This window comes from Chiloscyllium plagiosum, unplaced genomic scaffold, assembly GCF_037043375.1.
Source record: "Chiloscyllium plagiosum isolate Xiang-an unplaced genomic scaffold, Cpla_swu_hap1 HiC_scaffold_43, whole genome shotgun sequence".
NCBI lineage: Eukaryota > Metazoa > Chordata > Chondrichthyes > Orectolobiformes > Hemiscylliidae > Chiloscyllium > Chiloscyllium plagiosum.
The window spans coordinates 9,685,868-9,702,166 of NW_028270181.1; the positions used below are offsets into that span (position 1 = coordinate 9,685,868).

Consider the following 16,299-nt stretch of genomic DNA (forward strand, 5'->3'; position numbering starts at 1 on the left):
TGGGGAGTTCATAATTTCTCAAGTTAGCTCAAAGGAGGGATGCAAATTGCACAGAACACCCCATCTCCATCTTTGGTTTTATTTAACCATTTACCCTGAGCACTTCAAACGTGCGTTTAAGCAGAAGACTACACTTCAAGTAGTTTTCAATGTTAGGGACAGGAAACACACCCCCAGATTATTATTCTGATTAATGCAGGAGCTTCAATGATAGTTTTAGTCTTGTGTCAGTGGTTTTTTGCTGCAAGTTCATGTGGGAGGATAAGCTAGCAAATCATGCGAAGGGAGCCTAAAATAACTGCATGTTCTTCTGCACTGCCCACATCACCTGATATTTCTGTTTTAAGTTGGTCACAAGCAATTGGCAGAAACAGTAAGTCAGCATGAAGCCTGAAGCAGCTAAGCAAAATACAGCATTTCGAAATTAACGCGCCGAATGGGAGATAAACTACAGCTGTAGGCAGACTGGACAGTGGAACCACAATTACTTGTCGAGTTTCTATAATGGAAATTACTTTGTCACCTCCAGTTTAAGGTTATGCTGTCTGTCGATCTGTTACTTCAACCAGACGAAGGTTAGTACACCCGCAACTATTAGAAACAATAAGACTACTGTTGATTCAAGTGGTTTCTCAATCTCTAGTTCTTGGGAACATGCAAAAAAAAACTTTCTTTCCTTCTCTCTTTATATCTCCGTCTCTCTCACGTAGGTCAGTGCTCCAGGAAGTGCTGCACTTTTCGGGAGAGAGCATGCCAAGTGTTTGGTTAGTGCTCCGACCAATATTTCTCCCCGAACGAATGCCATCCAAAAGTAAGTCATAGTATGACTGCTTGTAGCATTTTACTTCACACAGAATAACTGCTGGGGTTTCCGGCAGAGCAAGCTCTTTTGCTAGCCCAGCTCTGCTTTCACCTGGCGCCAATGTTTGTTTATTAATGTTCCTGTGAAGTGCCCTGGGACGTTTTACTCTATTAAGTGTGCTCTATAAATAAAGGTTGTTGTTGCTTTCAGGGGTTTCCATGAGATGCCATATGAAATAAGAGAGTGACATGATGGCTCACTGCTGCTTCATAGCGCCAGGGACTCGGGTTTGATTCCACCCTCGGTCCGTGTGGAGTGTGCACTTTCTCCCTTTCTTCCTTGTATAGTCCAAAGATGTGCAAGTTGGGGTGGGGAAATTACTAATAATGTCCAGGAATGTGTAGATCAGACTTGGCGCTGGGATACTGTACAGAAGGTTAGTGTGGACCCACCTCGACATTGGCGTTCAGGCTGCCTGAACTGCTGTGCTTTTCCAGCGCCACTCTAATCCAGAATCTGGTTTCCAGCATCTGTGGTTATTGTTTTTACCTACCTCGACATTGTAGGAATTCTGCCATTGGAGCTTTTGAAAGTCAGCCTGAACATCTTTTTCACTTTTGACCCCCATTTCCATTACTCTCTTATTTGACAGCTACAACTCTGACTTCAGTTCAAAAATTAAATCCCACGTTATGCAAGGTTTCACGAACTAACGTCCCACTACTCCCTCCAACAAAAACTTTCGCTTGGAAATATAATCTGGCAAGTGTCTCAATGCTTTTGCTTGATAACTATGAAATAACTATTTGATGCAGACAGTTGACTTTATCACAACATAGACTTGTTTCCCCTGTCGAGTGACGGTCTGATGATGGTAGAGATGGTTTTCAGACGGTCCTCATGTGTGATTTTATCAAAGTCCTGCTCCATGTCAACAGTCCTGCCTCATGCCTAGTCATGGCCCCATGGTTTAATGGTAGGTGTTTGGAAATTAATAGGATCTTTTTCTAATTAACCCAATACCATCCAACAATATTCAGACAAATCTCTCCTTGTTTAAGAGTGGGGGAGGAGGGTCTAGATTAAAGTGGTGCAGGAAAAGCACAGCAGGTCAGGCAGCATCCAAGGAGTGGGGGAGTCAATGTCTTGACAGGACCCTTCATCAGGACTCCTAGTTGCTGCTAATCACACTGGGAAGCCTCTTCTAAGGATGCCCACATTGAAGAATTTTTCCTCCTCCCTCCGCAAAGATCTCCGTGAGTCTCCCATTGACTCTCCTGCTCCTCGGATGCTGCCTGACCTGCTGTGCTTTTCCAGCGCCACACTTTGTCGACTCTGACTCTCCAGCATCTGCAGTCCTCACTATCGCCTTGTTAAGAGGGACATGACTAATGGAGCACTACGTCTGAAAGCATGGAAACCATAAAATGAAATAATACAGTACAATACAGCCCTCCAGTCCTGCGCTGATTCCTAATCCTTAGTTAGACCTGCTTATTGCCCATATGTGGTTTCTATTTCTCCGTTTGCCTGCCATTTATGTGTCATCAAGATACGCCTTAAACATTGCTAACATGCCTGCTTCCACCACCTCCACTGGCTGAACCTTCCAGGCACCCACCACCCTCTGTGTGAAAAGGTTTTCCTGCACTTCCCCCACTAAATTTTTCTCCCCTCAAGTCACCTTGAACCTGTGCCCTCTTGTCATTGACCTTTCCACCTTCTCATTATCCACCCTATCTCTGCTATTCATAATTTTGTAGACCTCTGTCAGGTCATCGCTCAGCCTCTGTCTTTCTAATGAAAACAATCTGAGTTTATCCAACCCTTCCTCATAATTAAAACCGTCCAGACCAGGCAACATCCTGCAACACATTTTCAGCTCTGATCTCCAGCATCTGCAGTCCACACTTTCTCCAGGCAACATCCTGGTAAACCTTCTCTGCACCTTCTCCAAATCCTCCACGTCCTGGGGAGTGGTGACTTAATTATATTATTAGAATCCATCGAACATCTGGAGGCCATTCAGCCCATTGCTTTAGGAGACTAGAGACCCCTTTAGTTTGAGAAATGTGACCAATGAAAGGGCTCTTTGCCCACCTGAATCCATAGAGTCAACAATAAGCTTACGTAAAACAGTGAATGTAAGTTCTGTTTGAGCACATTATGAAACAGTATACATTAGTTTAAATTTCACTTCCTCGTGCCAGGTGATGCATAAGACAAACAGAGCATGTGGTTCTGAAGGGTTTTTTTTCCCCTGGACGGTGTTGTCAAACGTGACACACATCACTTTCTACCAAGTGTGACCAAAAGAATCTTCCCTACTCTCACTATCTACCATCGGGATATTGGAAAGATTATACCTACCATGCCCATAAAATGGGATTTGAACCTGGGGGATTCTGGTTTGGGGGTAGTGGTAAAAGTAGTGTAAAAAGTGTGTCTTTTTATTTCACTTTTTAAAACTGGGGACTAAAATGAGAAGGAACTGATGAAATCATGGATTTTACAAGAGTGGCTGCATGTTGAGAAAGGAAGGGGGTGTGAACACTAGGTGGAGCAGTGAGCTGCAGTAAATGTGCAGACGAACTGGAGCCACAGGGTTGTTTACAATGAAGCCGATAGGTGTGTGGAATAGGGACCAATTACCAATGACAATGATCCTCTCTCTGCCAACCATGTATGTGACAATCACCTGATGAAGGAGCGTCGCTCCGAAAGCTAGTGTGCTTCCAATTAAACCTGTTGGACTATAACCTGGTGTTGTGTGATTTTTAACTTTGTACACCCCAGTCCAACACCGGCATCTCCAAATCATGTATGTGATTGGTTGTCAAGCAGCTGAACAGCTTGGACTGTCAGAAAGACAGAGAAGCTTTGTCAGACCAAAGTGAAACCAGCAGGTCAGCAGCAGCCAAACAACTCTCTCTCCCAGTTCCCTGCAGTAAGCCATTTTAAACCAGCTCATATACCTTCAGCAGTTAATGCAAACTGTGACATTGAATTTGCTAGGTCAGAGACATTTTATAAGTGATCCAGCCATACTGCATCTCTTGCAAACCAATGGAAGCATTCAGACAAAGGTTAAGATCTTCAAATCAGCATCAACAAACCCAACAGATCTTATGAGCAAAGACTGTGGAACTGACCATAAACTACAGGAGTAGAATCGGGCCATTCAGCCCATCGAGTCTGCTCTACCGTTTGATCATGGCTGATATGTTTCTCAACCCTATTCTCCTGCCTTGTCCCTGGAAGTTTTGATTCTCTCACTAATCACTACTAACTAGTGGGTTTTTTTCAATTTTTTCTAAGCCAATATGTTTTCTTTGCCTGTTTGTGAGTTTAAAAAGGGGGTTTAAACTTTAATTTGTAGTCTTATATGCTGACAGTTTATAATTGCTTGACCTGTAGCTGGAGGAGAAAGTGAGGTCTGCAGATGCTGGAGATCAGAGCTGAAAATGTGTTGCTGTAGCAGGAATCTAATGACCAAATAAGTTGGGATTCTTGTTAAGTACAGAAACCTGATCTGTGCTTTCTATCAATATGGGTCAGAGTATCAGGTAGTTTGGGGATTTTGTATATTTCTTGTAAACAAAAATAACTTTTGCGATTAGTGGGATTTGAGTTGCTGTGTGTTACCCCAGTGAGTGGTGACAGTACACCTCCCCTCCTTTAGAGTAGAACAGATGGCATTGATGAAGTTTTTGTTCCACTGAGTATAGATAAACGGTGGACAAATTGACTTATGTTTGATAAGGCAGGCTAAATTGAGACTATTTTGTCTGGTGAGGCAGATCCATAAAGATGCCAGAGTTCTAACAGACTCTCATTCGAGAGAGACCTTCATAGTACGTTCAGCCAGTATAGGAATTGAACCTGCGCTGTTGGTATCCCACAGTATCACAAACCAGCCATCCAGCCAACTAAGCCAACCAACCACTGGAGGAAAGACCTGCAACAACCAGCACAGCCTTCAAATTCCAACTCCGGAGCAATACCAGGGAAGAGTTTCTTTGCACGCTAGGTTGTAGAGATATGGAACTCTCCCTCAAGAAATTGTTGAAAATGAAAATGTCAAACTGATATTGACCGATTTTTTAAATTACTCAAAGGCATGGAGGGTAATGGATCCAAGCAGGGCCGATGGAGTTAAGAAACAGGTCGAAACATTGTCGAAATGAATAACCCTGCAGATCTGAATTGCTTGCTTTCTGTTTCCTCTGCTCAATCAACCTATTTGACAGGTGGCCTGTCTTAATATTTCCTTAAGTGGAGTGGTGTCTAATTTTGTCTCATTAGACCTATGTAAAACATCTTCGTACATTTGATGATACTAAAGTCTCTACAGAAATGCAAAGTTATTGTTGTCCCGCAGTGCCACCACAAGGATACATTATGTAATGTCATGTGATTTTTGCACCACATTGAAGTGAGATTGCTGGTGTTCAACACAAACAAACTTGATGTGAATTCCCGGTCACTACTGAGTGACCAGAGGGTAGGTGTGTTCCCAATGCCTTTGCCTTGTAAGTGATGCTTCAGAAGGTGGCTGATTGAAAGTGAATGATTGTACTGATGATAGCTTTTCATCTCACCTCAACACAAAAGTAATGGTTACTGAGCCTAACCTAATCTAGTCCCATTTGCCAGCACCCGGCCCATATCCCTCCAAACCCTTCCTATTCATATACTCATCCTAATGCCTTTACCACTTCCTCTGGCAACTCATTCCATACATGCACCATCCTCTGCATGAAAGGTTGTCCCTTAGGTCCATTTTAAATCTTTCCCTTCTCATCCTAAATCTATGCCCTCCAGTTCTGGACTCCCTGACCCCAGGAAAGAGACTTTGTCTATTTATCCTATCCATTCCCCTCATGATTTTATAAACCTCTATAAGGTCACCCCTCAGCCTCTGACACTCCAGGGAAAACAGCCCTAGTCTATTCAGCCTCTCCCTATAGCTCAAATCTTCCAACCCTGGCAACATCCTTGAAACCCTTTCAAGTTTCACAACATCTTTCCAATAGGAAGGAGACCAGAATTGCACGCAATATTCCAACAGTGGCCTAACCAATGTCCTGTACAGCCGCAACATGAACTCCCAACTCCTGTACTCAATACTCAGACTAATAAACGAAAGCATACCAAACGCCTTCTTCACTATCTACCTGTAACTCCACTTTCAAGGTGTTATAAACATGCACTCCAAGTCCCTTTGTTCAGCAACACTCCCTAGGACCTTAATATTAAGTGTATAAGTCCTGCTAAGATTTGCTTTCCCAAAATGCAGCACCTCACATTTATCTAAATTAAACTCCATCTGCCACTCTTCAGCCCATTGGCTCATCTGATCTATTGTAATCTGAGGTAACCTTCTTTGCTGTCCACTGCATCTCCAATTTTGGTGTCATCTGCAAACTTACTAACTATACCTCTTATGTTCACATTCAAATCATTTAATATAAATGATGAAAAGTAGAGGACCCAGCACTGATCCTTGTGGCACTCCACTGGTCACAGGCCTCCAGTCGGAAAAACAACCCTCCACCATTACCTCTGTAAATATATTAATTCTCTTTAAACCACTGGCAGGAGCACATTATTTTCCATTTTAATGTTCTTGTCTGTGCAGTGGAATAGGTTCAGAACAATAAAACACTCCATATACAACACAGATGATACACATGAGGTAACATCCTGCCACGATCTGGCCACCAATGCCCTGATATTTAGCCAGAAATTCTGCTTCACACACATGTGAAGGGAATCAAGACAAGGGTGAGGCAAAGGGTCCCTGTGGATTCTGAGGGGATTTGGCAGGGTAGATATGGAGAGGTTGCTTCCCTGATGGGAGAGTCGTGAATAAGACAGAACAATCTGAGAGAATGGCGATGCCCATTTAAGACTGAGAGAAGGAGGATTTCTTTTCTCTTTGAGGTTGATGGAATAGTGAAATTCTTCACTGCAAATGAGGCTGGGTTGTTAAAATATATGCAAGGCTGAGACAGATTTGTAGTCAGCAAAGTAATCAAGGGTTATGGGGATAAGACAGGAAAGTAAAGTTGAGGTTTATCAGATGTCCATGATCTCATCCAATGGCAGATTGGACTTGATGGGCTGAATGGCCTATGTCTGCTCCTATGGTTCATACGGGAGAAGAAGGAAAGGGAGTGCAAGTAACATCAAGGCTGATGGACATAGTGGATGGTCCTGATGATCAAAAGCAATGGAAATAAAAGTTATGCCCGAGGAGAAGTGGCATTTCAGAAATTTTGGCACAACAAGCGTTATTAATATAGCAGGTTGAAATAGAGAAAGGGATTGAGTCCTTTGGGGAAGGGGAATTGACAGAAATAGAATTTAGAATTTAGTGGGCGGCACAGTGGTTAGCACTGCTGCCACATAGTGCCAGACACCCAGGTTCAATTCCCGCCTCAGGCAATTGTCTGTGTGGAGTTTGCACATTTTCCCCGTGTCTGCGTGGTTTTCCTCTGGGTGCTCCAGTTTCCTCCCACAGTCCAAAAATGTGCAGGTTAGGTGAATTGGCTATGCTAAATTGCCCGTAGTGTGTTAGGTGAAGGGGTAAATGTAGGGGAATGGGTCTGGGTGGGTTGCGCTTCGGTGGGTCGGTGTGGACTCGTTGGGCCGAAGGGCCTGTTTCCACACTGTAAGTAATCTAATCTAATTGCCAAAAATGTAGAGAAAAGTCAAGGGAATGGAATGGAAGAGTTGTAGATGGAGCACAAAATGGTTGAGAACTGGGAAATGGAAGGAGTAAAATTCTGCAGTTTAGAACGAAAGCAAGAGGCTATGTCAACGCAATCGACAATATCAGGGGAGGAGATATTCATGACAGGACATGAGAAGTCCTGAAAGACACAGTGGGAATGGATTTGCCAGTTACTTTATCGAGATCACATTTGTCACACTGGTAATTTGATGTTGGGACTATAATTCTGCTGCTGTCATGGTACGTTAGGTTCCTATGTTTTCGTCTATCCTCACACATCCACTGTAGCCTGTCAACAGCCACTCTGTGACATCCATTGTCCAGCCCCACCCAGGATAACCCCTCTTACTGCTGATCTCCACGTTGTCCTCCAGAAGAGATCTTTATGGCTTTTCAGCCATAAAGATCCAATGGCTAATGCTAGCATTTTCTGTTCTGGAAATTACTTTTTAGACCTTTATTTCTTCCTGTGATTTCAAGCACGTCTTGAGTTGATAATCATCTGTATTTGAAATTTTAAGGCTATGTCTTAGTATCAGCATCTTTTTCTCAGATTTTACATATTGTCCAGGTTTCTGAATCAGACGATGGCTCAAATGTAAACAATATGCTGAAGAGCCACGATCCCATTCAGTCTGTTAATCAGGAGAATGATTTGGGTGGCACGGTGGCTCAGTGGTTAGCACTGCTGCCTCACAGCGCCAGGGTCCCAGGTTCAATTCCATCCTTGGGTGACTGTCAGTGTGGACCTTGCACATTCTCCATGTGTGTGTGTGGGTTTCCTCCCACATTCCAAAGATGTTCAGGCCAGGTGAATTGGCCATGCTAAATTGTCCATCGTGCTAGGTGCATTAGTCAGAAGGGGATGGGTTACTCTTCAGAGGGTTGGGCCGAAGGGCCTGTTTCCACACTGTAGGAAGTCTAATCTAAAATGTGGTTCTCTGTTGCATACTTTACGCTGTAAATCCAAAACCAATTTTAATCCCACAGAGTTCTGAAGACAGGTTTTGTTACAGCAGTTTTGTCTTTGCTATGTTGACAGTTTGGGGGACGGTTACAGAGACATACGATTGTACAGCACAGAAACAGATCCTTTGGTCCAACTCATCCATACCCACCAGTTATCCTAACCTAATCTAGTCCCATTTGCCAGCATTTGGTCCACATTCCTTTAAATCCTTCCTATTCATATGCCCGATTCAGATGCCTTTTAAATGTAATTGTATCAGCCTCCACCGCTTCCTCTGGCAGTTCATTCCATATACGTACCACCCTCTGTGTGAAAAAGTTGACCCTCAGGTCCCTTTTAAATCTTACCCCTCTCACCCTAAACCTATGCCCTCAAATTCTGGACACCGCCACCCCAGGGAAAAGACCCTAGCTATTCACTCTATCCATGTCCTTCATAATTTTATCAACTTCTATAAGGTCACCCCTCAGCCTCTGACACTCCTGGGAAAATTGCCCCAGCTGATTCAGCCTCTCCATGTAGTTCAAACCCTGCAACCCTGGCAACATCCTTGTAAATCTTTTATGTAACCTCTCAAGTTTAACAACACCTTTCCTATAGCAGGGAGACCAGATTTGAACACAGTATTCCAAAAGGGAGCTGGATGGATTGCTGGTTTGTAGAGTGATGCCAGCAATGTGGGTTCAATTCCTGAACTGGGTAAGTTCACACTGAAGGTCCTTCTTTCTTAACCTATCCCCTTGTATGAGGCGGGGTTAACCTTCAGGCTAAACCCAACACTAGTAATCCCTCCTTAAACAGAAAGTGATGCTATGGCTACTATATCATTGTCTGTCAGAATCCGTTTACGACAGAAGTGAGATTTGTATCTGCAGCAGTAAAAACATTTGGTCTATACGTTTCATTCCAGCTGGTGACCCTGCTGAGGTGTGCTGCATCTCACAGTCTGGACAACTAAATGACAGTGTTATTGGGTGAAATTTGACAACAAAAGCTGGATAAAAAATACTAGAAAAGATGACTAGAGACTGTCAAAGAAATAGGTTTTAAGGAGCATTAAAGAAGGAGAGATAGGTAGAGAGTCAGGACAAAGCAATCTGCTTGATTGGCACCACAGCTACAAACATTCAGTGCATCCATCACTACTCAGATGTACTGCAGAAATTCACCAAAGATCTTTCGACAGCACCCTCCAAACCCATAAAACTACCATCCAGAGGATCAATGGCAGCAGATATATGGGAACACCCGCACTGGCAAGTTCCCCTCCAAGCCACTGTCCATCCCGTCTTGGAAATATATCACCAGTCCTCCAGTATCATTGGATCAAAATCCCGGAGTTCCCTCCCTCAACCTAAGCACATGGATTGCAGCAGTTCAAGAAGGCAGCTCACCACCACTTTCTCAACTAGGGACGGGCAATAAATACTGGCCCAGCCAACAACACTCACATTCCACAAGTGAATTTTTAAAAAAAGAAAGGATAGTTTACGGGTAGAATTCCAAAGATTAGGGTCTAGGGCATGCACAGTCATGAAGCTGGAGTGTGTAAACTGCAGGATCTGGAGGAGCACAGAGATCTGGATGTAGGTTTGGTGGAAGGTTCGCTGAGCTGAGCTGGAAGGTTCGTTTTCAGATGTTTCGTCACCATACTAAGTAACATCTTCATAAGCACTGGGATCTCAGGACCTGGAGAAGGTTACAGACAGATTGAGGAGGAAGACCATGGAAAGATTTCGAAACAAGCGCAGGAATTTTTATATCACAGTGACCAACCCAAGCAAATCCTACTTTGACAAAAAGGTTATTTCAATTATTTAAAAGAAACTCTTGTTGACTTTATTCATTGTTGAATAGTTCAAGAGACCGACTCCCAACCCTCAAGGGCATATACATCTAATTCTTTGATAAACAAAATCCAAAAAGATTAATTATGTATGTATAACTGTTTTTGAGAGGAAGTCTGTTTGATTCCTTGAACATCATGTTCAATTAAATCAGTATTATCTGCTGAAGTAGTGACACTCATTCTATTTTAATATAATTGCACTCATCGGCAGAAATTCTGATTGATTGCTCTTTTACTGCAGTTATAAAGTCAGCATTCTGCAATGCAGTGATAATATTTGGGATGTATTTAGCTGTGCTTATTCAGAGACACAATTGCATGAGCAAACAGCCTGCATACCCAGGATTGAGAAAAAAAAACAGACACACAAAGATGCATAATCAAACAACCTACATTTCCAGGATTGGGAACAAGGTTATTTACCCATTTGAAGTAATATGGAGTGAGGAGGCAATAATATTTTTCCAAAAAGCAATTCTCCAGGACCTCTGGCCTGACCATTCTAAGCAGTATCACTCACCAGTGCCAACATCACAGTATGGCATTCTACCATAATATAAAACATTGATGACGGAAGCACAATCTGATTGTGGAAAGAGCTAATGCTGGCAGTGAGAAAAGGAGGATGATAGGGGCCCTGAGTTGGCATGAGCAGTGTGTAACTCTCACTGCTACGTGTTGTACTGCAGTGAAGTTATAAGATTGGACTAAAATGGAGCAGCTCAGATTTACTAGACACTGATTGAAACACTGTTGATTGAAGAGGCTCCAACCTTAATTCCATCACATGGATTGACTAGGAATCTCTCCCACTCTTACCACCTGCCATTGGCATGTGTTGGAAGAAGCTAAAACTTGTTATTTGACCTGTTTGCTTGGATTACAAACACCTTCCCTCGCCACCCAGTCCTGCAGTGGGACTTAGACACATAAAGATGTACAGTATGGAAACAGACCCTTCAGTCCAACTTATCCATGCCTACTAGACATCATAAATTATTCTAGTCCCATTTGCGAGTCCCATTGGCACATTGGGGAGACTGGGCGCCTCCTAGCAGAGCGCTTTAGGGAACATCTCCGAGACACCCGCACCAATCAACCACACTGCCCCGTGGCTCAACATTTCAACTCCCCCTCCCACTCTGCCGAGGATATGGAGGTGCTGGGCCTCCTCCACCGCCGCTCCCTCACCACCAGACGCCTGGAGGAAGAACGCCTCATCTTCCGCCTCGGAACACTTCAACCCCAGGGCATCAATGTGGATTTCAACAGTTTCCTCATTTCCCCTTCCCCCACCTCATCCTAGCTTCTAACCTCCAGAAACTCGATCCCCTGACCTGTCCGGACTTGTCCGACCTGCCCAGCTCCTTTTCCACCTATCCACTCCACCCTCTCCTCCCTGACCTATCACCTTCATCTCCTTCCCCACTGACCTATTGTACTCTATGCCACTCTCTCCCTACCCCCACCCTCCTCTAGCTTATCTCTCCACGCTTCAGGCTCTCTGCCTTTATTCCTGATGAAGGGCTTTTGCCCGAAACGTCGATTTTGCCTGTCCTCGGATGCTGCCTGAATTGCTGTGCTCTTCCAGCACCACTGATCCAGAATCTGGTTTCCAGCATCTGCAGTCATTGTTTTTACCTCCTAAAAGACCTTGGCTGTTCACCCTATCCCTCATGATTTTAGAAAACTCCATAAGGTCACCCCTCAACCTCCAACGCTCCAGGGAAAACAGCCCCAGCCTATTCAGCCTCTCCCGACAGATAAAACCCTCCAACTCTGGTAACATCCTTGTAAATCTTTTCTGAACCCTTTCAATTTCCACAACATCCTTGCAGTAGCTTGGACTTGAACTTAAACTAGGAGGTTCTTATTGAGAGGCAGGGACACTACCCACTCCACCACAAAACCTCTCTTCATGAAGACAAGAGACACGGACAATGTACACCTGCTAAAAGGATATTTCAGTAGATTACAAAACATCTTTCATTTTCAATAGGAAATTTGACTAAAGTATCTCAAAATGAAAATAGATTTTTAAAAATCTGATTGTTCATATCAGCAGTCAATTTATTGTTATGAACTAAACCAGACCCCCTCAAAATGTTTTAAGAAGGTATCCTAGACTCTAATTTTTTCTTATTTTAAAGACAAATGGCAAGTATGTGTTCCAGATGCAATGCAATTGGTCAAACTATTTGACGTTAAGCAAAGCAAAATTTATTTAAACACTGTAGTTAAAATACAATGAAAGAAAGAGGAATTTAGAATAACTTAACTCTGTTGGAAACCTAACAGAATAATAGATACAGTAACTATAACTAATTAACTGTTCCAATATTGTAACATCCCATAAACACACTGCTTGGCAAAAAAGGAAAATTCAGACACAGATTCTCACATGCAGTTCTCCAATTCAGGAGGAAAACACATCAAGAGAAAATTCAGACACAGGAGCAGCCAGGAGACATTCACTGAAGCTTCCAACTCTGTTGAGACCCCAACAGCTTCTGATACTGTTCATAAATCCTGATCTGTGTGATAGCTGGCACACCCATTCAGGCTGCATTAAAACAAAATCCAAAGCCTTCCAAGCAGTTTACTCAAGTGGTCTTCAGTAGTTTGCTCGGTTTCTCTCGTTCAATCTCTCTCTTAAAAGTAACCAGGACAACCTAACCTTTTAAAGGCTTGGGACCTCTTTGTCACATTATACACAGCTAGCTGAGGGACAATTGGGATATCAAATGCCTTCCTTCATTCAAATCCATCTTGTGTTTTACAGAGGACTGCTGGGTCATTCTGATGCCGATGCTGTAACAGCTGAAGGTCAATGATGCCAATCTATGTGCTAGAAGTCTGGGTTATAATCCTGGTAATCCTAGCGACTATCCTCGTAATGAGTTTGCTGATCATACTGCCACCGGCTGTCATCGTGATCTGGAGGATGAAGCACGTCTCTGAAATCTCGCTGGAGGGAGCAATGTGAAGTGGGATGCACAGAAATTCAGCCAGTTACTGAGACTACCTTTGCACTAATGTTCAACCCCTGATTTGTCAACCACAGTGTTTAGACACACAACATTCTGAACTGTAGTGTGCTAAACTCCTGTAACCGGAAAGTTAAATCCCCAAATCAGCTTTCCTAAAGCAAAAATCCCAGGAGGACATCCCCTGCTGGGTCAATATCTTAATTTACTTGGAAGAATCTCGGGATTGAAGCTAAATCCCCTCTCACCTGTATCTATGGAATGGAATTTCCAGGTGGGATAGGGCAATGGAATAGAAGGAAAAGACAACATCATTTAAGAGGCCAGTGGATTCTATGAGAAACCATGCTGGATGGTTGAGCTTTCTATATACATTCATGGGATATAAGCAGCTGTATCAGTGGCCAGCACCACTGTCCATCCTTTATGGTGCTTGAGAAGGTAGTGGTTAGGTCTGGAATTGACTGTAAGACCTATTCTAGCTCAGAAATATTCAGAGAATATATTGCCTTTCTTCAAATCTACCATCTACTTACAGACGTATATAAAATTTACCTTATGTACAATGGCCATTTGCAAAATGAAGGAACTTACAAATTAAGTCAACTGATCCCCATCTCTAACATCCATATTGGCAGGTTTCAGTGTATCTGTTTAATAAACTCAGCTTACACTGTGAGAGTATTGGAATCACAGTGCCAATGTGAAATAACTGCACAGAGGCCGGTATCCCATCACTACGTCACCCTTTATTTACATGAGGACAATACACTGGCTGTGACCAGCCAGTTCAGAGCCAGCCCCTAGACTGAGGAGACTCTCTGAAATATGGGTGTACAATATCTTTAATGCAAAAATGAAAGCCACAAATATGGTCCTTTAATGCAAGTTATTGCAAATTTGAATCACCTCCTTTGATTTGGCTGTGTTCTCCTTTTCCACCCAACGTGCCACAGTAACAATAAATGTGGAACTAAAGTTGGCAACAGTATTCTGGTGTATGTGGATGATGAGACATAGGACTGTAGCACCATCTGGTGTTAGGTGAAGCCACACAAAATGTCAAAGTGCTGTCCCCAGTTGACAATGTGAAACTTAAAAAGGTTCAGAAAATATTTATAAGGATGTTGCCAGGGTTGGAGGATTTGAGTATAGGGAGAGGCTGAACAGGCTGAGGCTGTTTTCCTTGGAGCATCGGAGGCTGAGGGGTGACCTTATGGAGGTTTATAAAATTATGAGGGGCATGGATAGGGTAAATACACAAGGTCTTTTCCCTGGGGTTGGGGAGACCAGAACTAGAGGGCATAGGTTTAAGGTGAGAGGGGAAATATATAAAAGAGACCTAAGGGGCAACGTTTTCACACAGAGGGTGGTACGTGTATGGAATGAGGAAGTGGTGGAGGCTGGTACAATTGCAACATTTAAAAGGCATGTGGATGGGTATATGAATAGGAAGGGTTTCAAGGGATATGGGTCGGGTGCTGGCAGGTGGGACTGGATTGGGTTGGGATATCTGGTCGGCATGGACAGGTTGGACCAAAGGGTCTGTTTCCATGCTGTACATCTCTATGACTCACATTGCACTAGAATCCAGCTCTGAATGTTATATGACACTGTGATTATTTAGTACAGTTGTGAAATTGAAATCAATGGAGTGTGGATGAGACTGTAAAACTCATTTACTGTCTTGTCAATCAGTAGCATCACATAAATTCCTGCTTTGCTTCACAAAAATAGCAAATTATATCTGAAGTTGTCTAAGATTACAGTCTAGTGCAGCTCAAGGCTTGCAGTTGGACCGGAAAAGTCCTGAGTCGCAAAGTGTGGCATTGGAAAAGCACAGCAGGTCAGGCACCGTCTGAGGAGCGGAAGGATTGATGTTTTGGGCATAAGCTCTTCATCAGGAAGATCCTGAGGCTAGGGTGTCAGACAATGAGACTGAGTTCATGATTGAAAGTGTGTGCCTTATATCCTGAAGAAGGGCTAATGCCCGAAACGTCGATTCTCCTGTTCCCTAGATGCTGCCTGACCTGCTGCGCTTTTCCAGCAACACATTTCCATCTGTGCCTTATATCAGACATGTGTAAAGTGGAACCGGATAACCTGGACCTGAGAATCCCTGGAACATACATAAAGACCTTGCACACACAGAGAACTGACTAAAATTGAATGGTCCAGGTGAACAAACCAAATTTCAGTACCACAGGAGTGTCACATGCAGCCCATGCTGTCTGCACTGGACTCTGAACAAGCATTGCACCCAATATCATTACCCCTAGTCTCCTTGTAACCCAATGCAACGATTCTATTCAATCATCTAATACCCTCATGAATGCATCAACCGAACCTGCCTCCATGACATTTCCAGGCTGTGCATTCAGACACAAACCAAGCGCAGCTTGAAATTCTTGCAGTGCATTTGCTTCTTTTGGAAATCACTTTAACCCCACGTCTTCTGGCTTTCAATCCTTTCACAAGTGGGGAACAGTTTCTTCCAGTCTACTCTGTAACAGAGAAAGAACAAACCTTAAATAAAACAAATAATTGTACATGCTGGAAATCTGAAACAAAACCTCAACAAGATCTGGAAAAAGAAGCTAGTATTTCCAAATAAACCTGTTGGACTATAACCTGACGTTGTGTGATATTTGATGTTGGAAATAGAATAACTTGTAGAGATTTGCAACTGAGTAAGCCTACTCTCATTTGACCCAATGACTACAATTTTATCTTGGAGCTACCATTCTGAGCTCATGATTTGGAGGTGCCGGTGTTGGGCTGGGGTGTACAAAGTTAAAAATCAAACAATACCAGATTAATGTCCAACAGGTTTATTTGGAAGCACTAGCTTTCGGGGCGCTGCTCCTTCAAAGGAGCAGTGCTCCAAAAGCTAGTGTTTCCAAATAGACCTGTTGGACTATAACCTGGTGTTGTGTGAATTTTAGTTCTGAG

The 16,299-nt window shown here is 43.2% G+C and overlaps 1 long non-coding RNA gene across 1 annotated transcript; it reads left to right on the top strand.

Annotated features, from left to right (window-relative positions):
- Window positions 1-327: 327 nt before the first annotated feature.
- Window positions 328-15,977, top strand: LOC122541901 (uncharacterized). Its single transcript, XR_006309709.2, has 3 exons — window positions 328-575; window positions 711-811; window positions 13,143-15,977. It is a non-coding gene; the product is annotated as an uncharacterized LOC122541901 (long non-coding RNA).
- Window positions 15,978-16,299: the final 322 nt, after the last annotated feature.